General features: G+C 45.9%; 1 protein-coding gene and 1 pseudogene across 2 annotated transcripts in view; one reads left to right on the forward strand and one right to left on the reverse strand.

The window, feature by feature from the left end:
* SLC12A4 (solute carrier family 12 member 4) overlaps positions 1-25,565 on the forward strand; it is a 939,289-nt gene that overhangs the window by 276,677 nt on the left and 637,047 nt on the right. The gene's annotated exons all lie outside the window — the stretch shown is intronic.
* Positions 23,275-23,392, reverse strand: LOC134971545 (5S ribosomal RNA; annotated as a pseudogene).

Consider the following 25,565-nt stretch of genomic DNA (forward strand, 5'->3'; position numbering starts at 1 on the left):
GCCCAGCTGTTAATAGCTGACGCCCGTGGATACTCGGGTCTGTTTTGTGTCCCGCAGGCTGACTATTATTAGACTTAAGACGGCATAATAAATTAATGGGCCTTAATTATAAGTACCTGTTCCGACGCATACATATGAACAGCTCATATACTGAACCACGTTAAATTACAAGTGGTTCAACTGTTAATAACAGGCGTCTGCGGATATTTAAGTCTATTTGGGTCCTGCCTGTGATATATCATTAGATTCCAGGTGATTTAATAAATCAATTTGCTCCAATTGCAGTACTTGAGGATAATTTCAGTGAGTGTAAATGGATAGCTCACACACTGAATAAAGCTAATAACGAGCGGCTTAGAGGTCCGCAATAGATGCTCGCGGACACTTTGGTGTGTTTGTGTCTCTTATGTTGATTACCAGCAGATCTGTTAGCATAAGAAAATAATGTGTTGTAAAGATACCTGTGGACATTTTTAGTGCACACACACAGACAGTTTGCATTTGGAACAACGCTATATTATAAGCAGCTCAGGTGTCAATAACAGATATCTGCGGATATTCCGGTCTGTCTGTGTTATGTATGCTGTATATTATCAAATCTTGGATGATGCAACAAATTAACATGCTCCAGTAAATAGTAAAACTTATATCTAATTTGTCCTCAGTGGTCACAATACAGCGGTGTTAAGAGAATTGTAACACTGTCAGAATTGATTAGACAGTGATACCAGTTTTCAAAATAATCATAACACTGCTAGACCTGTTTAGACACATCATATCTCACCCTCATAAGCCTAGCAAGATAATTTGAGAGACAGATCCTGGTTCTTACAAAAATGTATTAATTCTATATAGAGTACAATGATTAATCACATATAGTGAATACAGTAATTTCTTTTTCATCCACTAGGGGTCACTGGAGTACTCTTGGGATATGGACGGCTTCCACAGGAAGTAGGCACTGAATAAATTAATTTTGGAACTATACCTCCCCTCCATATCCCTGAGTACCTCAGTGTTTTTTCTGTGCTCGACACAGTTAGTAGGCTTGTGGCTTTGCTGCCACAGAGGTCCACATTTCATTGGATTTTTTTCTAAGTTTTTCTTTTTTCAACGATTTACCACATCCCTTCCCCCCTTCCAATAGGCGTGGGTCCGGGATAAGTGAAGGCTGCTTTAGCAGCTGTGGGTGTCGGACCTCTCTAAAAAGAGCTCCCTCACTACCACCTGCAGGACTAAAACCTGCAGTAAAGGCTGGACGGAACTTACAGAGAAGCCCCGTCATAGCCCTCACCACAGGGTCCAGGTATGTTGAACGGGGCGGTCAGCTCACGCTGCCGCCCCACTGTGATACTGTCTGTGTGTGTGTGTGTGGCCCAGGCCCTCGATGCCGCTTCGGGCTCCCTCTCCACCATAGCCCGGCTCCGTGTAGAGAGAACGGTATACGGAGCATGGGGGGACACACAAATGAGAGTCAAAAGGCAGGTTTCTTAGCCTAGTGAGTAACTTTGCTGCCACAGTGATGTTCCCTGCACACAGAAATGTCAGGGTCACTGGATAAAATCTCATGATTCAACTCTTATTGATAAGGGAATACAGCAGCGCTGCATATGTATTACAAAAGGCTATGAAGTCTTTGTTAAAACAAGATTAACCATGTTTCCTGTTGTATTTCCAGAATTTCCTGTGTTACATCTCTCCTCCATTGAAGGCGCAGGGGTGTTAAGGGGAATTTGGGAGCAGGCATATGGCTGGCGTGCACTGCACTTGGCCAGATATATATTTATAGAGACACCTTAGTGCTATTTACTGAGTCGTGCAAGTTGTCTGTCTTTGTTTTTGTTTTGAGTATTGTCCGTCTGCATGAGTAAGACACCAGCAATTACTAATAAGCAGTTTCCCTGCCATGTCTAAAACATGGATATACATAATTATTTATATCATAACTGTTTATAATGATATTATCCTAAAGACTGCAAATCTGAATCATGGTTGTGGCAGCCAAATACTGGCTTTGTTCATTTGTTGTAAAGTAAGATATGTTATAACAATTGGTCATCACATGGTGCTTATAAAACAGTATCAGTGGAGCCGTGTGAGTTCACTCACCTGCAGCAGCTTTGGCTTAATTCACTTGGCCACACCACACTGGATACGCCCAATCTCATCTGATTTTGGAAGCTAAGCAGTGCTGGGCCTGATTAGCCACCTGGGAGTACAAGGTGCTGTAGATATTTTTAATCTACAGCCACACCACACTGGATACGCCCAAACTCATCTGAGCTTGGAAGCTAAGCAGGGTTGCATACTGTTTTGCCATCTGGGGGAAACTGGTGATCCAACTAGATTGCATACTAATACATGCTGGTTTAAACTGTTAAAAATAGCTCAGTTTGGCCTTACACTATCAATATAAACCTACCATAGGTTTTACAGTCAGGATAGCTTTCCAGAGCGCGCTCCCGGCGCCGGCCACTAGAAGGGCCCATTAACTAAGCTGTGGTCAAGCAGCAGTCATCTCAGGTTTTAAGCCTGTGCGAGGTCACATTTAGTTTCAGACTTATAAAAATGTGTTATACCTGTGTATCAGGGAGACTCTGTAGCCTACTGGTTAGCCTTCCCGCCAACAGTGTAGATGCTGCTTGCAGGGTCATTGGTTCGAATCCTGGGTTCAACTACTGTCTATACACCAGATAGTGTTAACAGTCTCAGTACATAATTGGCCATGGGTTTCCTCAGTGAGTACATTGGAAATGCTTCCATATGGCTTAGCATACATGTGTTTGTGGATGATGGTTGTATCCTCAATTGGATGTTGCACTGTGTTTGATATTATTATAAAAAAATGTATGTGTGTGTATATATGTATATATGTGTGTGTGTGTATGTGTATATATATATATATATATATATATATATATAATATATGCTGACATTAAAAGTCTATTTTGCAGTAAGCAAGAATAATTGGTCAGCACTCAGTGCTTATTAACACTATCTGTTGAGCACTGCAAAACATGGCCACACCGCAGCAGCTTTGCTTATTGTTTTTACAGGTGGCTCTGTAGCCAAGTGGTTAGGCTTTCCAGCCACAGTGAACATTGTGTTTGCATGGACACTGGTTCAGATCCTGGTTTAACAGGTGTTTAAAAAAAAAAAAAAAAAAAAAAAAATCCATGGTAGGACAATTTTTTCTTTTAATGTTACTTCCTGGTTCTTTCTCGGAAGTTGCTGCCCTACAACACTTAGACTCTGGAGGAGCGGGGTGTTGTTAGGAGTTTAATTTATTAATTGTTTTTGTACAGCATGACTCTACAGGAAGATTCACTATTGCTGGTAACCACATGCACGATAATGCAGGTTTATACACACGTTACTTCCGTGGTGTACTTACTGGTTGGAGTACATGATCTCTTGCACTTACATGTGCAGCAGAGTACTGCAATGGAAGCATGCTGGGCCCATAACCCAGAGGTAGGCAGATTGAAACTATCCTCTGCTATATGCATTTATGCATAATCAAACAAGCAGCTTCGCTGCAAAGTCGGTCACACAGTGTGTCGCACAAATACGAATCTGGGCCAGTGGCGCAATGTATAACGCATCTGACTATGCATAACAAGATTGTAGGTTCGTCTCCTACCTGGCTCGTTTAAGTTGCCGTGATCGTATAGTGGTTAGTACTCTGCGTAAAGACTGCACAGACAGTTTCAGTTACATTGTTGCGGTCGATTTGCCGCCAGCCCTCATAGCACCAGGCCAGTACGTCAGGTTCTCAGCGAAGGCTGAACAATTTCCAATCAGAGACAATTGCATTTATTGGGTGTTTTACTACATATCGGAGTATACCCTACACAGCAGTAGGGCTGTTGCTTCGCCCTGCTTTGGTAAGGGTTTGAGGTAACAAGGCTGTAGTGGCAGGGCATTCCAGTTCAGGTATGCCCTAAATAAAGACCACCTTACACTTCTTGCTGCCTACAGCTTCTTTGGACGTTGGCAGTTGGTTCTTGCGTTTTCAGCTTCGCTAGTAGCGCATAACGTCCACTTTGGCTACGTTCCTAACAGGCGGAGTCGGATTCCAAACGAGATAGATCGCAGACCAAGTGGGGAGGAAAATCTGATTTCCTACCATTGTCTACGCGAATTCCTGAATGATTCCGTCTCAAAGACTTCAATTCCTAGGTATGATTCTCAATACGGTAAATCAAAGAATTTACATACCCGAACAGAAAGTACAGGTCATTCGTCATCTGGTACAATTAGTGCTCAAGCCACGCACAGTCTCGGTTCACTTGTGCATTCACCTATTAGACAATGGTGGCGGCTTTCGAAGCGCTTCAGTTCGGAGGACTTCACTCACGTCCTTTTCAATTGGATGTGTTCGCACAGTGGTCGGGCTCGCATCTGCAGATTTACTGCAGAAGTGAGGTTGTCTCCAAGGGCCAGAGAGTCTCTACTCTGGTGGCTCAAAGTACAGAATCTAACCGCAGGAAACGGTTCGGTGCCTGGAATTGGATAATTCTCACGGCGGATGCAAGTCTCAGAGGTTGGGGAGCTGTAGTTCAAAATTATCAGCTCCAGGGTCTCTGGGCGGATCACGAAAGATTGCTGTCTATAAATGTCCTGGAACTCCGGGCAATTTACAATGCGCTACTATAAGCAGTGCACAGGCTGCAGGCTCAGGCTGTTCAGGTGCAGTCAGACAATGCGACAGCAGTCGCATACATCAACAAACAAGGAGGAACGAAAAACCGTATGGCAATGCGGGAGGTACAGATGTGTCCACGTGCATCTTTGCTGTGTCCCGTCATGTATGGCACGGTTTTGCATGCTATATACTCAGAGATTTAGTCATGTCTTGTGGTTTTTTTCTTAATTTGCTGCCTTAATATGTTACTTTATACATATTCTTTTATGGCAAACAAAAATTTTAAAATTCATCCACTCACTTCTCATGAAAAACAGTTTAGCTGTGTTTTGCATGTTGTGCCAAATTTGTAAAAAAAAAAAAAAAAAAAGCAAAGATGTAAGCAGTCACATCTGTAGCTTGAATCCTCTATTGGGCCGAGTATCACCAAATGATATTATCGGCAGTAGTCATTCCGGGAGTGGACAACTGGGAGGCGGATTATCTCAGCCGTCTGAATTTTCATCCAGGAGAATGGGCATTAAATCCAGAAGTATTTCACATGCTGGTCCAGAAGTGGAGTTACCCGCAGGTGGACCTGATGGCATCTCGCCACAATCATCAAACGCCCTAGGTCGTGTCCAGAACGAGAGATCCAAAGGCAGTGGCGGTGGATGCTCTCACAATCGCGTGGCCATACAGCCTCGCGTATCTATTTCCACCGTTTCCGCTGCTCCCTCTGTGGCTAAAACGGATCAAAGGAGAGTCCGTCACAGTTATACTAGTGGCGCCTCTTTGGCCTCGGAGAGCTTGGTTCTCGGATCTCCGCGGTCTACTCGCAGTCGGTCTTTGGCCGCTCCCACTACGTTCTGACCTGTTACAGCAGGGTCCGTTCCTTTTACCCGATTTAGCGCGGCCGCGTTTGACGGGGTGGCTGTTGAGACAGCCCTCTTAAGAAGAGAGGGCATTCCAGAATCGGGTATTCCAACCATGTTACGAGCTAGGAAGCCGGTTACGGCAGCTCATTATTACAGAATTTGGCGTGCCTAGGTTAGATAGAGGTCTGAGTTTATCCACACTAAAAGTGCGGATATCGGCGTTGTCCATTTATTTTCATAGTAGATTGGCCCTATTGCCGTCGGTTTACACCTTTTATGCAGGGTGTCCTCAGAGTTCAGCCTCCATTCACTCTACCTACTGCGCCATAAGACTTGAATCTGGTTTTTAGATTTGTTAGTCTTTTTATTATGAACCCTTACAACAAGTGGATATTAAATTTCTCACTTGGGAAAATAATGTTTCTTTTAGCCTTAGCGTCAACAAGGCGTGTTTCAGATTGGGTGCTTTGTCGTGCAAACCACCGTATTTAGTGTTTCATGATGACAGAGCGGAATTCCGAGCGAATTCTGCTTTTCTACCAAAGGTTGTGTCATCTTTTCACATCAATCAACCAATAGTAGTTCCTATGTTAACAGGAGACTCTGGTAGGTTGGATGTGGTACGCGCATTACGCATTTATGTATCCCGAACGTCGACCGTTCGTAAGACGGATACGTTGTTTGCTCTCTATGATGCTGCCAAGATGGGTTGGCCAGCTTCTAGGCAAACCTTATCCAGTTGGATTAAAGTGACCATACGTCAGACTTACCTTCATGCTAGGTTACAGCCGCCTGCATCGATAACCGCTCATTCCACACGTGCTGTGGGAACATCATGGTCAGCGAGTCGTGGAGCTTCTACGACACAGCTTTGCCGGGCGGCTACATGGTCTTCGGTGCACACGTTTGTGCGCCTCTACAAGTTTGATACGTTTGCGGCATCAGCATCTAGCTTTGGCCGCCTAGTGTTACAGGTGCCAAACAGCTCTCCCGCCCGCGGGGGAAACTTTGGTACGTCCCAAGAGTACTCCAGTGACCCCTAGTGGATGAAAAAGAAAATAGGATTTTGGTACTTACCAGATAAATCCTTTTCTTTGAATCCATAGGGGGCACTGGACGCCCACCCAGAGCAGTTTACCTGGTTTGGGGTAGGTTCAGTAGATCTTATGGTAACACACTTTCACCGACTGGTTCAGATTAACAAGTTATGGTGTCAACTGTTTAGTTCTCAGTAATGTTGGGTCAACTTTATTGTTGTCCGTTATGTTATATGTAATGCTCCATTGTCAACCTCTCTATCGCACCTGTTCGGCTCAGTAAAAAACACTGAGGTACTCAGGGATATGGAGGTGAGGTATAGTTCCAAAATTAATTTATTCAGTGCCTACTTCCTGTGGAAGCCGTCCATATCCCAAGAGTACTCCAGTGCCCCCTATGGATTCAAAGAAAAGGATTTACCTGGTAAGTACCAAAATCCTATTTTTTCTATATAGAGTATAAGGATTAATCACACACAGTGAATACAATTTAATACAATTTTATTTATTATAATTAATAAAGATATATTTCATTAGTCAAAACTTTTTCATATATTTCACATCACCCTTTTTTATTGGTTGATAATAAAAGTTATATTTTATATTTATTAAAATTAATCAAAACCCTTTTTTCTCTTTGTGCGCCAACTAAGAGACAATCTTCTCTGTCCCTTTTTCTTGTTCTATTCAAGTACAGTCAGACAACGCCACCACGGTGGTGTACATAAATCAACAAGGCGGCACTCGAAGTCGCATGTCAATAATGGAAGTGTCAAAGATCCTCCAATGGGCGGAACGCCATCTGCTAGCCATATCGGCAGTGTTCATTCCGGGGGTCCTCAACTGGGAAGAGGACTTCCTAAGTCAGGACGTACACGCTAGAGAGTGGAGTCTTCATCTGGAAGTCTTTCAACTCCTAGTGGACAAGTGGGGCCTACCAGATGTAGACCTGATGGCGTCTCGACACAATCGCAAGCTTCCGGTCTTCGGAGCAAGGACAAGAGATTCTTAAGCAGCGTTTGTGGACGCACTAGCAATTCCATGGAACTTTCGTCTGCCATACCTGTTCCCTCCTTTGTCTCTCCTGCCCAGGGTAATTCGGTTGTTCAAGCAAGAAGGAGGACTACTACTTCTGATCGCTCAAGCGTGGCCCAGACGGCATTGGTTTTCAGACCTGCAGGGTCTCTCGATAGAGCGTCCTCTTCTACTTCCTCACCGCCCAGACCTCCTCGTTCTGGGCCCTTGTGTCTACCTGGACCTGGCCAGACTGTCTTTGACGGCGTGGCTGTTGAAGCTTCACTCCTGAGGGCCAAAGGATTCTCTGAGGCGGTCATTCAAACTATGTTGAAAACCTGTAAACCGGCTTTGACTCAGATCTATTATAGGGTCTGGAATTCTTACTTCACCTGGTGTGCTAATAAGAATTATGATGCATATAAGTTCAGAACTGCCAGACTTTTGGCTTTTCTGCAACAAGGCCTGGATTTAGGCATTCGCTTGGCCTCCCTCAAGGTTCATATATCTGCCTTGTCGGTGTGGTTTCAGGGAAAGATTGCATCTCTTCCTGACGTTCACACTTTCACTAAGGGTGTTCTATGGATTCAGCCTCCCAATGTCCCTCCTGTGGCTCCATGGGATCTGTTGGTAGTTATTAATGCCCTGCAAGAGTCTCCATTTGAACCTCTTGAGTCTGTGGACCTTAAATGTCTTACGCTTAAGGTTGTTTTTCTGTTGGTTATTGCCTCTGCTAGGAGGGTGTCGGACTTAAGTGCTTTGTCTTGTCATTCACCCTTTTTGATTTTTCACCGTGACCGTGCAGTTCTTAGAACTTGCCCTGGTTATCTGCCTAAGGTGGTGTCATCTTTACACCTTAATAAGGAGATTGTGATTCCGGCCTTTATCTTTCCTGGTTTGTCCTCCAAATAGCGGTCTTTGGATGTAGTACGGGCTCTCTGTATCTGTGTGGAGAGGTCTGCCTCTATCAGGAGGTCTGACTCTCTTTTTGTCCTTTTTGGTTTTCACAAACGTGGCTGGCCTGCGAATAAGCAAACTTTGGCCAGATGGATTAGAATGGTGATTGCACAAGCTTATGCGCAGGCGTGGCTCCCAGCCCCTGCTGCTATTCCCCCCAAAAAATTGTGCAAGGCGGCTACGTGGTCCTCAGTGAACTTGTTCATAAGGTTCTATGCCTTTGATACTTCTGCCTCCCAGGATGCTTCCTTTGGACGCTGGGTTCTTGTGCCCGCTACAGTGTGTCCCCTCCCATGAGGAACTGCTTTAGGACATCCCCGATGTATTCCCTGTGGAATCCCAGTGTAACCCACTGCAGAAAAGGAGATTTATGGTAACCTCTTTCTGCGAGGTTCACTGGATTCCACAGGGCGCCAACCCAGACGCACTTAGCTTCTTTGGGTTTGTATGGCATTAGCCACTGGTACCTTCTCCTGTCGTGAGAATGTGGTTCTATGTGGCTAACATCTACCATCTCTATTTTACCTGTTGCTGCATTGGACTGGTTAACGAAACTGAGCTCCAGTGCCTGGAGGTGGGGATATAGAGGAGACGGTGCAGTGCATCCTGGGAACAGTCAAAAGCTTTACCCTGTTGGTGCCTTGGATCAAGATCCAACTGTACACCCCCAATGTATTCCCTGTGAAATCCAGTGTACCTTGCAGAAAGAGATTGAACCATGGTAAACCCTGACTCCGTTGTCTCCCCCACGTGGTCAGTCTACGCCAGCGAGACTATGGTTTCTTGGGCCCACGGCAGCCGCGTTTGACGGACGGATTAGGTCTGCCTGACTCCGATGCCCCCCGGTCTTAGTAGGTGACAAGTCGTAAACCGAGACCGAGAGAGAACAAGGGGAAACCCTAACTAAGACAGAAACACAAAGAAAGGGGAAACTACTGAACACTACAACAAATGTATGTGCGGCGCGGCCGCCAAGAAAAAACATAACAAAAGCAACGTTACCCAAACGCCAAACACGACACCGTCGTATTTCGGTAGGATAGCAGTGACGAAAACTAAAGCAGAAAACACCAAAGCAAGACAGAGAGAATAATACGGCCAAGGCCGTATGGTGCGTCAGAGCTGCTACTCACGACACCGGTAAAGGTGTACGCAGATGAACAGGTACCCCAAGGCTGCAGATACTGGGACACAGGACTGGAAAGCTGGACAGATTCCAACGAACAGGCTCCGGACACCAGGACTCAGGATACAGGATCATAGGACAGGAACACTCCATGGCAGGAGGCAGCTCCACAAGAAGCTATCACCGGCGGGGCTGCCTTGGTCTGGCTCCATTAAAAAGCCTTACAGACCAATCAGGCAGCCCAGCCCCTGGGTCTTGATTGCGCCAGCTACCCCTGGATGCGCGGCGCACAGCGTCCCGGCTGCTTAGCAACCTCCGGGGACCGCTGGGCAGGGTGGCCGCCTGGCGTCCCTGGATGCCATGCAACCAGACGGGGACCCAGAGGTGGAAGTGATGCGCCGGCCTGTTGCCTAGCAATGGCTGGGAGCTGGCGCGTCCCGTCACTTACAGCAGGCGCCCAGTATCCACTATGGACTAGGAGAAAAGGAATTACCCGTAGGTATTAAAATTCCTATTTTCTCTTACAAGACTGGGGTCTTGTACTTTAGTACCATGGGGAAGTCCTAAAGCTTCCAAACGGGCGGGAGAATAAATGTTAAATAATAATCATACCACAATCACATCAGACCACACATAACACTGTACAGCCTGGTCATAATATGGTTGAAATATACATGGGTATGACCAGCCTCATTTAGTGATCATAAAAAGATCATAAACAAAGGCTATTGGGAATAAACTGTGGATACACCTATATATAGACTAAAAACCATACTGGTGAATCATCCTCCCAATAGAAATAGGACTATTAGAGCTGACACTGCTATAGGACAGTAGAAATTACATATGAGATTAATAAATGAAAAATAAGTTCTTGTTGAAAGAGAGTATTCTTCAAATAGTAACTTAATATTTAAACAACTGATCAATTGTTGCAACATGAGGAGACTGAGCAATAGAGTGATTGTAACAGAAATGGCACAGACCGTATATGCAATACAGCCCAGACATAAAAAATATTATGATATATACATAAATAAAAAGGAACCCAAGAATATCTGAATGTTATTTGCTCTTTGGATACTTGTGCGGAATTGATCCAATATTTCTGACTTACAGGTAGGTGCTCGCCTTCAACACTTCACCCACGTATGTGCGGAGTCCTGCCGGGATCCTTGGGTGAGGGAACTCATTCCCATGGATACCGGCTGGAATTGCAATCACTCCCTCCTCACAGGTTTTTCAAGTCGGGCTAACCAGCTTTTACTGCAGCAATAGTTACCTTGCAAGAGGCTATTCAAAAACTTTAGAAAACAGGAGTGTTAGTTCCTGTACCTCCTCCATTACGCAACAGGGGTTTTTACTCCTGTCTTTTTGTCATTCCCGACCCAGACGGTTCGGTGCGCCCCATCTTGAACCTGAAGTCTCTGCGGGTATTTGCGGGTGTTCAAATTTAAGATGGAGTTCCTGCGGGAGGTGGTGTCCACTCTGGAGGAGGGGGAGTTCCTGGTGTCTCTGGATGTCAAGGATGCTTACCTACACATTCCCATGTGGCCCCCTCATCAGGCTTACCACAGGTTTGCCATCTTTGACGACCATTTCCAGTTTCAGGCCTTACCCTTTGGATTATCCACAGCTCCGAGGGTCTTCACCAAGGTCATGGTGGAGATGATGCTGCAGCTGCGCAGGATGGGAGTGAACATAGGTCCCTATTTGGATGATCTTCTAATAAAGGCTGTGTCCAGGGAGCATCTACTGCACAGCATCGATCTGACTACTCGCCTACTCACGGATCATGGGTGGATCCTAAATTGTCAGAAATCTCACCTGGAACCGACCCAGCATCTTCAGTTCCTGGGAATGATACTGGATATGGTATCTTAAACGGTGTTTCTCCCAATGGACAAAGCCTTGCCTATCCAGGCTATGGTCCACTTGTTGCTCAGTCCTCGCAGGGTGTCCATACATCTTTTGCATCTGAATACTGGGCAAGATGGTGGCTGCTAAATGAGGCAATCCAATACAGAAGGTTTTCTGCCCGGCCATTTCAGCTGGATCTGGATCTGCTAGACAAATGGTCGGGGTCTCACCTTCTCATGCATCAGGAAGTGACCCTATCTCCGAATGCCAGTATTTCTCTATTATGGTGGCTTCAAATTCCTCTCCTCTTTAAACATCCTGGAACTCAGGGCAATTTACAATGCTCTTCTACAAGCCTCCCATCTCCTGAAGGGTCAGGCAATCCAGTTTCAATCGGACAACGCCACGGCGGTGGGGTACATAAACCGACAAGGAGGAATAAGAAGCAGAGTGGCGATGCGAGAGGTATCAAAAATCCTCCTCTGGGTGGAGGCCAACGCAAGGGCAATCTTGGCCATATTCATTTCAGGAGTGGACAACTGGGAAGCAGACTTCATCAGCAGGCATGACCTCTATCCGTGGGAATGGGGCCTACATCCCCTGGTGTTTCAACAGTTAGCTCGCTGGTGGGGCTATTCGCAGATAGATCTGATGGCTTCTCGTCTCAACAAGAAGCTATTCCGTTACTGTTCCAGAACGAGGGATCCACAGGCTGTAGCAATAGACGCGCTGACGACACCGTGGACGTACCAGTTTGTGTACCTGTTCCCTCCTCTTCCGCTGATCCCAAGGGTGCTAAAAAGGCTAAGAAGAGAAAGCGTTCAGGCAATTCTAATTGCCCCAGATTGGCCTCGACGGACGTGGTACTTGAACCTCTCGGCCATGTCTCTGGAGGATCCCTGGCCTCTGCCATTTCAAGACGATCATCAGGAAGGTCCATTAATCTATCCAGACTTACAGCAGCTACGTTTGACAGCTTGAAAGTTGAGAGGGAGATTCTAGTGAGAAAGGGTCTTCCCTCCAGGGTTATTTCCACCATGGTTCTGGCCAGGAAGATGGTTACGTCAAAACATTATCATTGTATCTGGAAAAATTATGTTTCCTGGTGTGAAAGTAGAAATGTTTCTCCTGTGGAACTTAGAATTGGTTGTTTCTACTTTTCCTGCAAGCGGAAGTGGATATGGGCTTACTTTTCGGATCCATCAAAGTTCAGATTTCGGCGCGCTCTATTTTCTTCCAGAAACAACTTGCCATGTTACCAGAAGTACAGACTTTTCTGAAGGATCTTCTTCATATGCAACTGCTCTTTGTACCTCCCATGGCTCTGTGGGACCTCAGTGTGGTTCTGTCCTTTCTCCAATCGGATTGGTTTGAACCCTTACATAGGGTGGAGTTAAAATTTCTCACCTGGAAGATGGTAATGTTATTGACATTGGCGTCTGCCAGACGTGTCTCTGTTAGCGGCTTTATGCTGTAAGAGCCCTTATTTGATTTTTCATGAAGACAGCGTGGAACTTGGTACTCGTCCTCAGTTTTGCCTAAAGTGGTGTCAGCTTTTCATGTGAATCAGCCTATTGTGGTTCCGGTGTTATCTGACGCTTCCGTTGGTCCTGAGTCCTTGGATGTGGTCAGGGCTCTGAAGGTTTATGTCTAAAGGACCACCCGTCATCGGAAATCTGACTTGCTGTTTGTCCTTTATGATGCCTCCAAGATTGGTTGGCCAGCTTCTAAGCAATCTATTGCCTGTTAGCTCCGTTTGACCATTCAACAGACCTATACTTCAGCGGCTCTCAACGAGGTCGGTGGGCTCTTCCTGGGCGGCTGCCTGGAGTATATCAGCCCTACAATTGTGCCGAGCTGCTACTTGGTCTGGTTCGATCACGTTAGTTAAATTCTATAGGTTCGATACCTTGGCCAAGGATGACCTTCAGTTTGGTCAGGCGGTTATACAGGGGTCTCAGCAATCTCCCACCCATTTGGAAGCTTTGGGACTTCCCCATGGTAGTACAAGACCCCAGTCTTGTAAGAGAAAATATTAATTTTAATACCTACTGGTAATTCCTTTTTTCCTAGTCCATAGTGGATACTGGGTGCCCGCTGTCAGCGGCGGGTTGCGCCGGCGCCCAGCCGTTGCTAGGCAACGGGCAGGCGCGTCACTTCCGCCCCTGGCTCCCCGGCTGGTTGCATGGCAACCAGGGCCGCCCTACACATCGGTACGGGCGGTTGCTAAGCAGCCGGGACGCTGTGCGCCGCACGCCCAGGGGCAGCTGGCGCAATCAAGACCCAGGGGCTGGGCTGCCTGATTGGTCTGTAAGGCTTTTTAATGGAGCCAGACCAAGGCAGCCCCGCCGGTGATAGCTTCTTGTGGAGCTGCTTCCTGCCATGGAGCGTTCCTGTCCTGTGATCCTGTGTCCTGAGTACTGGTGTCCAGAGCCTGTTCGTTGGAGTCTGTCCAGCTTTCCAGTCTTGTGTCCCAGTATCTGCAGCCTTGGGGTTCCTGTTCATCTGCGTGCTCCTTTACCGGTGTCGTGAGTAGCGGCTCTGCCGCACCATACGGCCGTGGCCGTATTATTCTCTCTTTCTTGCTTTGGTGTTTTCTGCTTAGGTTTTCGCCATTGCTATCCTCGCCGAAATACGATGGTATTGTGTTTGGCGTTTGGGCAACGTTGCTTTTGTTACGGTTTATCTTGGCGGCTGCGCCGCACATACATTTGTTGTAGTGTTCAGTAGTTTCCCCTTTCTTTGTGTTTCTGTCTTAGTTAGGGTTTCCCCTTGTTCTCTCTCTGTCTCGGTTTACGCCTTGTCACCGACTAAGACCGGGGGGCATCAGAGTCAGGCAGACGTAATCCGTCCGTCAAACGCGGCTGCCGTGGGCCCAAGAAACCATAGTCTCGCAGGCGTAGACCGACCACGTGGGGAAGACAAAGGAGTCAGGGTTACCATAGCGGTTGCTGCTGAACTCGGCTCATACTGCAGCATCACGTTCCTCTATTCTGAGCTCATCCACCCTGTGTCTTGGGTACCAAGTACAGTGAACGTAACACCTGCCTCAGTGCTTCATTCCTGCTTACTTACGTAAGTATTTGGTTTGACCAACGTTGCAGTCCAATTATGTTGTTGGGATAGCCGTGCTATCCGGGTTAGGTTGGTGTTGCTATCCTCTGTCCTGGCTAGCACCCTCCTTTTGTTCATGGTTGTGTGTTGACTTGTTGCCTGACCGCTGTTGTATTGTTCTCTGATATTATGTTTGTCTCCTTGGGCACAGTTTTCCCATACTGAGTCTGATAGGGGGGCATAGAGGGGTGAAGCCAACACACACATAAAGTTTTAAAGTGCCAGGCTCCAATGGACCCAATCTATACCCCATGGAACTAAAGTTCAAGACCCCAGTATCCACTACGGACTAGTAGAAAAGGAATTACCGGTAGGTATTAAAATTCCTATTTTTTCTCTCTGAGAAGAGCATTACTCATGTCCATAAGTTCTTAGATAATCTGTGTGTCCCAAACCTATATTTATTGTTTGATATTTATGTTAAGTTTTAACCAATACATAAAACATTCTTAAGAGTGTCCTACAGAGTCTTCTGTCTGTCTTTCACATTGCTATAACGTACTGACTCTAGGGAGTATCACCAACACATTCAGTTAATTTTTCCTGAGGGATTTTCCTATTTATAGTGTTGGTCTCTGTAACTATATCACATTATACTTTAAGCATAGGGGGTGATGCAGACCTGATCACTGGGCTGCTAACTTTGCTGTCCTGCGTTCAGATAGTTGGCGCACCCAGGGGGAGTCTAAATTCGCTGTGGAATTGTGCGATTGCATGTGTACGCCGAGCTGCAAAAATCCACTGTGTGCAGTCTCTAAACAGCACAGAACTTCCTCCTACAGCGCGATCACAAAGGGCTGATTGGGGCCTCAGACACTATTCCTGAAAACACTTAGGCACGCCTGCGTTTTTCCAAACACTCCCAGTAAACGGTCAGCTGCCACCCACAAATGGCCTCTTCCTGTCAATCACCTTGTGAACACCCGTGTGATCGGAAGTTTCGCACCATTCTGTTGTTGACCGGCGATACCCGTTTTTTGCCGACACACATTCGTATTGCGGTGCATACACATGCACAGGTATGACCTGATCGCCCGCTGAACGAAAACGATCGGGTATGAATCAGGCTTTTAGTGCGGAGTCAATTGTTGGTCTTGTAGAAGGCAACATTATATCTGCAGGACAATAGCAAACTAGTGGGATCTCTGGCTGAGCTTATGTGTGAGAGTCAGGTGTATGGAGTATATATGTGTGAAAAGAAGGTGGATGGGACAGGGCTGAGTATATGTGTGTGAGAGTTAGTTGACTTGGGTGCGTGTATGTAAGGGTGCAGTATCCGGGGCTGACCTTGATGTATGTGTGTGTGAGGTATATGTTGAGCTGAGATATATGTTTGAGAGGGATGTGGCTAGGGCTGGATATATGTGAGAGAGGGGAGTGGTTGGGGTATATGCGATTGTGTTGGGGTGGAATTGCCATGAGGGTATTTATGTATTATGCCGAGGAGCCTGAGGCAGGGCTATGATATCATTTCTGCAGCAGGGTACACTGTGATTCCACAGGGAATTACATCAAGGTGTAGAGTTGGATCTTGATCCGAGGCACCAACAGGCTAAAAGCTTTGACTTTTCCCAGGATGCTTAGTGCCGCCTCCTCTATATCCCCGCCTCCAGGCACTGGAGCTCAGTTTGTAAGTTGGTGCCTGCAGTGCAGGCAGCTAACAGCTAGCTAGTCCAGTGCCGTTTTATTGTTGTTTGTAATAATTTCTGCATTGTAAATGTGACTGTGTGTGCCAATAGCTGCTGTGTGGTCTCTATCCCGTGTATCTCACACATTTTGCTATCCCTATATTCTGTACCCTGAAGGGGGCTAAGTGCATCAGGGTTCTCATATAATATAGTGTTTCACAGGATATACTATTTTGGTATTTCTCTTACGTCCTAGAGGATGCTGGGGACTCCAAAAGGACCATGGGGTATAGACGGGATCCGCAGGAGACATGGGCACACTAAAAAGACTTTAACTGGGTGTGAACTGGCTCCTCCCTCTATGCCCCTCCCCCAGACCTCAGTTAGACTCTGTGCCCAGGATTGACTGGACACACACTAGGGGAGCTCTACTGAGTTTCTCTGGAAAATACTTTGTTAGGTTTTTTATTTTCAGGGAGACCTGCTGGCTACAGGCTCCCTGCATCGAGGGACTGAGGGGAGAGATGTCAGACCTACTTCTTCTTAGTTAAGGGCTTTGCTTCTTAGGCTACTGGACACCATTAGCTCCAGAGGGTTCGATCACTTGGTTCGCCTAGCTGCTTGTTCCCGGAGCCGCACCGTCACCCCCCTCACAGAAGCCAGAAGAAAGAAGCCGGATGAGTATTAGAAGATCAGAAGACGTCAGATGGCAGAAGACTTCAGTAACGGTACAGCGCTGCGCTCCATGCTCCCACACACTTCACCAACGGCACTTACAGGGTGCAGGGCGTTGGTGGGGAGCGCCCTGGGCAGCAGTTACTGGGGTCAAATTTAGCTGGCAGAAGGCATATTCAGTGCCCGGGCACCGTATACGATACCTCCGCCAGGATAAAAAAAAAATCTAATTTTAGCGGGACTACAGCGCGCCGGGAAGGGGCTGGGCTTAGCTGCACAGCTCACCAGCGCCATTTTCTCTCTCCACAACCGCTGCAGAGACGCTGGCCCGGACCTCCAAGCTCCTTCCAAGTAAAAGGGAGCTAAACAGTTGGGGGGGGCACATGCTATTTGGTGCTTTTTGATTATTATATAGCAGCGCTAACAACATATATTCTTGCTTTGTAGTATATGGGCGCTGGGGTGTGAGCTGGCATACTTCCTCTGTGTATCTCTCTCCAGGCTTCCCTGTGGGTCTGTCCCCTTGATTTGGCCAGTGTGAGTGTAGGTGTGTCGGTACTACGTGTCGACATGTCTGAGGCTGAGGGTTCCTCCCCGGAGGAAGTTACTGGGGGCGCAGAAAAGGATTTGGGAATGACTGTCAGCACAGCCGACTGCTGATTGGGTGAATATGTTGAGTACACTGAATGCAAATGTGGCTTTATTGTCTAAAAGGCTGTATAAATCTGATTCTCAGACACAAACATGGAGGAAATCCATGGAGGACGCTTTGTCTCAGGTACAGACCCCCTCGGGGTCACAGAAACGTTAATTTACCCAGATGGTAGATAAAGATACCGACACAGACTCTGATTCCGATGTCGATTTCAATGAGGCTACTTTACACCCAAGTGTAGTTAGGTGTATTCAGTACATGATTGTGGCTATTAAAGATGTTTTACATATCTCTGAGGAACCTGCCATTCCAGACACAAGGGTTTGCTTATTTAAAGGGAAAAAGCCTGAGGTGAAGTTTCCCCCCTCTCATGAAATGAATGCTCTTTGTGAAAAGGCTTGGGAGTCGCCGGACAAGAGGTGGCAGATTCCCAAGAGAATTTTTATGGCATATCCTTTCCCCTCTGATGACAGGGAGAAATGGAAGTCGTCTCCCAATGTCGACAAGGCTCTATCCCGATTGTCCAAGAAGATGGCGCTTCCGTCCCCTGACACGGCTGCTCTCAAGGATCCGGCGGATCGCAAGCTGGAGACGACATTGAAGCCCATTTTCGTTAATACTGGTGCATTGCTCAGACCTGCTGTGGAGTCGGTATGGGTGAGTAGTGCTATTGCTAAGTGGGCTGATAATTTGGCTTCTGATATGGATACCCTTGATAAGGATAACATTCTTTTTACTCTTGGTTATATCAAGGACGCTGCAGATTACCTCTAGGATGCGTCGAGGGATGTTGGCCTCTTGGGATCCAGAGCCAATGCCATGGTGGTCTCGGCCAGGAGGGCGCTGTGGACTCATCAATGGAATGCTGATGCCGACTCCAAGAAAAATATGGAAGCTCTCCCCTTTAAAGGTAGTGTCTTGTTTGGTGACGGCCTTGCTGACCTGGTGTCTACCGCTACTGCGGGTAAGTCATCTTTTCTTCCTTATGTTCCCACACAACAGAAAAAGGCGCCCCATCAGCAGATGCAGTCCTTTCGGCCTAATAAATACAAAAGAGGTAGGGGTTTGTCCTTCCTCGCTTCAAAGGGTAGAGGAAGGGGAAAGAGGTCGCCTGCAGTGTCAGGCGCCCAAGACCAAAAGTCCTCCCCTGCCTCTACCAAGTCCACCGCATGAGGCTGGGGCTCCCCTGCGGCAGTCCGTGCTGGTGGGGGGCCGTCTCCGATTCTTCAGTCAGGTCTGGTTTCAATCTGCCCTGGATCCTTGGATCCTAGACATAGTGTCCCAAGGGTACAAACTGGAGTTTCAGGAGATGCCCCCCCCGCCCCGCCGCTTTTTCAAGTCGGCTTTTCCAGTTTCTCTTCCGGAAAGAGTCATGGTAAATGCTGCGATACAAAAGCTGTGTCAACAGAGGGTCATTGTGCCGGTTCCCCCGTCCCAGCGGGGGGGGGGAAGGGTTCTATTCGAGCCTCTTTGTGGTCCCGAAGCTCGGTCAGACCGATTCTGAACCTAAAATTCCTCAATCCATACTTGAAAACTTTCAAGGTCAAGATGGAATCTCTTCGAGCTGTGATTTCCAGTTTAGAAGGGGGGGATTTTATGGCGTCAGTCGACATAAAGGATGCCTACTTACACGTCCCGATATATCCTACTCATCAGGCCTTCCTGAGATTTGTGGTGCAGGATTGTCATTACCAATTTCAGACGTTGCCGTTTGGGCTTTTCACGGCCCCGAGGGTTTTCACCAAGGTTATGGCAGAAATGATGGTACTCCTTCGCAAGCAAGGGGTCACAATTTTACCGTACTTGGACGATCTCCTGATAAAGGCGAGATCAAAAGAACAATTGCTAAGAAATGTGGAACTCTGCCTGTCTGTTCTGCGACATCACGGTTGGATTCTAAATTTGCCAAAGTCTCAGTTGATTCCGACAACTCGGCTGCCCTTCCTGGGCATTATCCTAGACACGGAGCTACAGAGAGTGTTTCTTCCGGAGGACAAAGCTCTGGAAATACAGACCATGGTCAAGGAGCTTCTGAGACCGACAAGAGTGTCAATTCATCAATACACTCGAGTGCTAGGGAAGATGGTTGCGGCTTACTAAGCCATTCCGTTTGGCAGGTTTAATGCCCGGGTCTTTCAGTGGGATCTGCTGAACAAATGGTCCCGGTCTCACCACATGCACCGGAAAATAAGTCTATCTTCTAGGGCCAGGATTTCTCTCCTGTGGTGGCTGCAAGGCTCTCACCTTCTTGAGGGATGCCGGTTCGGAATCCAGGACTAGGTCCGGCTGACCACAGATGCAAGTCTCCGAGGCTGGGGCGCAGTCACGCAGGGAAGAAGTTTCCAGGGAAAATGGTCAAGCCAAGAATCTTATCTCCACATAAATGTTCTCGAGTTAAGAGCCATTTACAACGGCCTTCTGCAAGCGAAGAACCTTCTTCAGGGTCTCCCTGTCCTGATCCAGTCGGACAACATAATAGCGATGGCGTACATAAACCGCCAAGGCGGAACAAGGAGCAGGGCGGCAATGGCGGAAGCCACGAGAATTCTCCGCTGGGCGGAACAGCACGTGAGCGCTCTGTCAGCAGTCTTCCTCCCGGGCGTGGACAACTGGGAAGCAGACTTCCTCAGCGGACACAATCTCCATCCAGGAGAGTGGGCTCTTCATAAAGAGGTATTTGCAGAAGTGACAAGGCATTGGGGAATTCCTCTGATAGACATGATGGTGTCTCGCCTCAACATGAAGCTTTCGAAGTATTGTTCCAGGTCGAGGGACCACCAAGCCTGGGCGGTGGACGCCCTGGTAACTCCGTGGGTGCTTCAGTCGGTGTATGTGTTCCCTCCGCTTCCTCTCATTCCAAAGGTGTTGAGGATCATAAGATGAACAAGGGTTCAGGCTATACCCATCGCTCCAGATTGGCCACGGGGGGGCCTGGTATCCGGATCTTCAGGAATTACTAGTGGAAGATCCCTGGCCGCTTCCTCTAAGAGAGGACCTGTTAATGCAGTAGCCCTGCGTGTTTCTGGACTTGCTGCGTTTGACGGCGTGGAAGTTGAACGCAAAATCCTAGCTCGGAAGGGTATTCCCGGGGAGGTCATCCCCACTCTCCTTAAGGCTAGGAAGGAGGTCACGGCGAAACATTATCACCGTATTTGGAGAAAGTATGTGTTGTGGTGTGAAACCAAAGCAGCTCCTGCGGAGGAGTTTCACTTGGGTCGTTTCCTCCATATTTTGCAGGCAGGCGTGGATGCAGGCCTGAAATTGGGTGCCATCAAAGTGCAGATTTCGGCTTTATCTATTTCCTTTCAAAAAGAATTGTCCGGCCTTCCAGAAGTTCAGACTTTCGTGAAGGGAGTGCTGCATATCCATCCTCCATTTGTGCTACCCGTGGCACCGTGGGATCTTGAAGTGGTGTTGAAGTTTCTTATGTCTCACTGGTTTGAACCTTTGCGTAAGGTTGAGTTAAAGTTTCTCACTTGGAAAGTGGTCATGCTTTTGGCTTTGGCGTCTGCCAGACGAGTGTCAGAATTGGTGGCTTTGTCTCGCAAGAGCCCATATTTGATTTTTCATGTGGATAGAGCGGAATTGAGGACTCGTCCACAATTTCTGCTGAAGGTGGTTTCTTCGTTTCACATAAATCAACCTATTGTGGTACCAGTAGCTACGGATGCTGTGGCAGTCCCAAAATCTCTTGATGTTGTAAGAGCTTTGAAAATTTATGTCGCCAGAACGGCTCTTACTAGGAAAACAGAGGCTCTGTTTGTCCTGTATGCTTCCAACAAGATTGGAAATCCTGCTTCTAAGCAGACTATCGCACGCTGGATTTGTAATACGATTCAGCACGCTCATTCTTCGGCTGGGCTACGGTTGCCGAAGTCAGTAAAGGCCCATTCTACCAGGAAGGTGGGCTCGTCTTGGGCAGCTGCCCAAGGGGTCTCGGCACTTCAACTTTGCCGAGCAGCTACATGGTCGGGTTCAAACACTTTTGCTAAGTTCTACAAGTTTGATACCCTGGCTGATGAGGACCTCATGTTTGCTCAATCGGTGCTGCAGAGTCGTCCGCACTCTCCCGCCCGGTCTGGAGCTTTGGTATAGACCCCATGGTCCTTTTGGAGTCCCCAGCATCCTCTAGGACGTAAGAGAAAATAGGATTTTAATACCTACCGGTAAATCCTTTTCTCCTAGTCCGTAGAGGATGCTGGGCGCCCATCCCAGTGCGGACTGTTCTTTGCAGTTGTATTGATACTGGTTATTTTCGGTTACACGAGGTTTGTGTATCAGTTATATTCAGCTTGTTGCTGTTGTTAGTTCATGCTGTTATCTGGTTTCCTGCTGATCCAGTTGTACGGTATGTTTGTGGTGTGGGCTGGTATGTTTCTCGCTTTTAGTTTCACAAAAATCTTTTTCTCGAAATGTCCGTCTCTCCTGGGCACAGTTCCTATAACTGAGGTCTGGGGGAGGGGCATAGAGGGAGGAGCCAGTTCACACCCAGTTAAAGTCTTTTTAGTGTGCCCATGTCTCCTGCGGATCCCGTATATACCCCATGATCATTTTGGAGTCCCCAGCATCCTCTACGGACTAGGAGAAAAGGATTTACCGGTAGGTATTAAAATCCTATTTTTTCTCTGTGTATTACAGTCACCATATACCTCTGAAATCTTCTATTTGTGCTCTGCTTGCAGTCACACTATACAGCGGGTTTTTGTCAGGTAATTTGTCTGCTTACATTGTATTTTTACGCCCTAAGGTTACGCTTTTCTATAATGTCGGCTGAACGGGACGATCGATCCATGGCTGATCCTGCACCATAAAGTGCTGATGCCACGGATTGCTCTGAGGAAAACATAGCAGCTGAGGATTCCTCTGCTGGGGTTTCTATACTTTCTCTAATTTACTGACTAAGCTAGTTACTAGACTTGCGCCACCACTGCAGTGACGATATTACAGCCACAATATCGTCACTGCAGTTAATCCGCCATGTGCAGATACTCTGTCCTTTCAGTTACAGCAATTAAATCAGTCTTTGACTAAGCAAAATTCTAACCCTCGTACGCCAAGAAACGAAGGGCTCATCTTAAGCGGGTCATTACTTCCTTACAAATCCACACATGTTTTGGATACTTTATCCGATGAAGATGGCGCATATACTGACCCAAGTATAAGGAAAATGTATGGTTCCTGTATAGTACAGGAGCCAAAGAGAAAAAGAAGAAAGACTACAGGTCTCTTCTGGGGCACACTTTTGTTGTGAATTATGTAATATTGTAATATTAAAATATAACTTGTATTAGTATTCCTCAAAAATAGGGGCTCTAAGGCAAAAAGGAACTGAAAAATGATAAGGATATTTTCAATTATATCAAAAGGTTAATCTATCCGATTTAAGCATAGTTGATTGTATCAGGTGATACAAATCAAACTGACTGGCTCCGTTTGGCAAAAATATGTATATATCTCTCTAGTGTTAGAAAAACTGCAATTATGGTATGCACGCTATATTGGTTATCCTCTTCCGAAAAAATGAAGTGTACTTATAATAAAGATAACAATGACAATATACCGGAAGAGAGGGGTATTTCTCTATCTAACAAACCGGGCTCACCCTGATAATTAGTAAGAGTCTACTTCCACAATCTGAGGTGGATATAGTAAATAATAACAGTACTTTGGCTCCGGGTCCTATGTTCTAAATTAGGATATAAATACCTGCAGTACCAAGTATTCTCTGGTGGTCTCCCAACCAGGTACTGACCTGGCCCACAGTGCTTGGCTTCCAAGATCAGACGAGGTTGGGCATACTTAGTGTGGTTTGACCGCAGGTGGATATATCCTGCTTAATAATGCCCGGAACCAAATATTAAGTACTGCTAGATCGAAATTTTAGGTGAAAACCTGGGAGCTCTTTAAGTCCAGATCATAGTAGCATCAAAATAAATAATGATGAAGGTAATAAATTGAGGATGAGTCCTGGACCAGAGTGCGGCTTACTGACCAGCCTGATGCTGTCCCATTGTTGCCATGTTTAACATGTATTTTGAGTTAATATATTGTGCATAGGTGAAAAGTCACATCAGTATCTGAAAAACTTATTTCAACAAAAATTGCATGCAGTTTTGTGTAAGTGTTAAATCCGATGGAGCATCAAACAGAAAGATTTATCCTACTGTTAGGTGGAGGGGTGAAATACCCCCCTTGGTCATTAGAGACCGCCGCTAGAGGTCCGTAGTAGAGGGTGAGTCCAGCAGAGAGACGCCGGTGTCCGCGGTCCGCCAACCGGAAGTTTGGATACCGGAACCGGAAGTGACGACGTACGTTTCGCTCGGGGAGCTTGTTCACGGAGTGCCTGCTCCCTGGCTCTCTGATGCTGATTTTTAAGGACCTGGTGGGTCCTGATGATTGATGAATTGATTGCTTGTGATCATTGATTAAATAATTGATTAATTACTCAGAGTTATATAGACGCAGATTTATTATGACTGAATATATGTTCCCTGTGCGGTCATATGACCATAATGTGATTAGAGCTAAATTATATGAAGATTATAATGTTTGGGAAGATGTTTACCAACATGATTAGAAAAAAACAATAATAGGACTTGTTAAATATTAAAGTGCTTAATTACACTGTATTATTAGCACTATTAGAAACGGTCAATTGTGCTGTATGCAGCACGACATTTATTAACACAGTATATCTGTATGTTGGATAAATGGTGCGATTGCAATCTATTGGGATAGAGGGTTGAAAGTGGCAAAATATATATAATATATAATAAAGAGGGAGGGAAATAAATAATAACTATAATCTATAGGTTTTTATGTTATAGATGTAGAAAATTTAGAAGATATAAATTAGGCTGCGAGTGGAAATGAAAATGAATACTAAACTCAAATGTGAAAGTAAACATTAATATGCAATGAAAATAAATAAGAATGAAAATGAAAATAAAAATAAAATTAATAATAAAAATAAATATAAAAATAAAAAATAAATAAAAATAAAAATAAATATAAAAATAAATATAACTATAAATATAAAATAAAAATAAAAATAAAAATGAAAATAAAAATTAATGTAAGTAAATATGAAAATAAAAATAAATATAAATGTAAAAATAAAATAAATAAAAATAAAAATGAATATAAAAATGACAATTAAGATATATAAGTGGCTATATTCATAAAAAAGGATTGAAAATGGTGTATTACATGAGAAGAGCCTGGATGGACAGTGTAAAATGGGCTGTGAGAAACGTGTTAAGAATGATAGTTGAGAAGCTCAGTCCGGATAGTTGTGTGTATAAACGGAGGGCAAGCGTAGTGGGCTGTGGAGTGAAAAAAAAGGGGGGAGAAAGGGTGGGGGGGGAAGTATAGTTGGAAATGATGTGATTGAGAACTGAGTTGATGCACAACTGTTGTGATGGTGAAATCTTTAAAGTATGGGGACAGGTGAGAGAAGAAGAATGGACGTTAGTGGGGCAATGTGTGTGAGGTGATGTGAAGGATGGGGTGAGGGAGTGGGATTGGACGTGAGATGGAGAATAGAAATGGGGGAGCTGGTGCAAGTGAAAAAGAGTGAGGGGAGAGGGTTAGTGTGTATGTGGGGCGGAAATGAGTGATGGTGAAAGAAGGGCAAAGGGGAGGAAGGGACTGGGTGATGGTGAATATTAGGTGTAAAAAAGTAAAGATGTGGCAGGTGATATGGAAAGAAGCAGTTGTGAAATGTACTGACTGAGAAGAATGGAGGAACGGCTAGGGTGTCGAATAATAGGTGTGAAAGAAGAAAAGGGAAGAAGAAGAGAGAGAAGAGAAGAAGTGTGGAAAATCAGTGGAGCTATCTATAAACATGAAAACATTATTGAATTTGATTTGCTGGAAAGAGGAATATGATAAAAAAAAAAGTTACAGAAAAACACTGTAGTTGATATACTCATTGAGACCATTGGGAGCTAGAGTATTCAAACGGAAAGTCCATTCACTTTCTTTTTTCAGGA

The sequence above is a fragment of the Pseudophryne corroboree genome, chromosome 11 (genome assembly GCF_028390025.1).
Source record: "Pseudophryne corroboree isolate aPseCor3 chromosome 11, aPseCor3.hap2, whole genome shotgun sequence".
NCBI lineage: Eukaryota > Metazoa > Chordata > Amphibia > Anura > Myobatrachidae > Pseudophryne > Pseudophryne corroboree.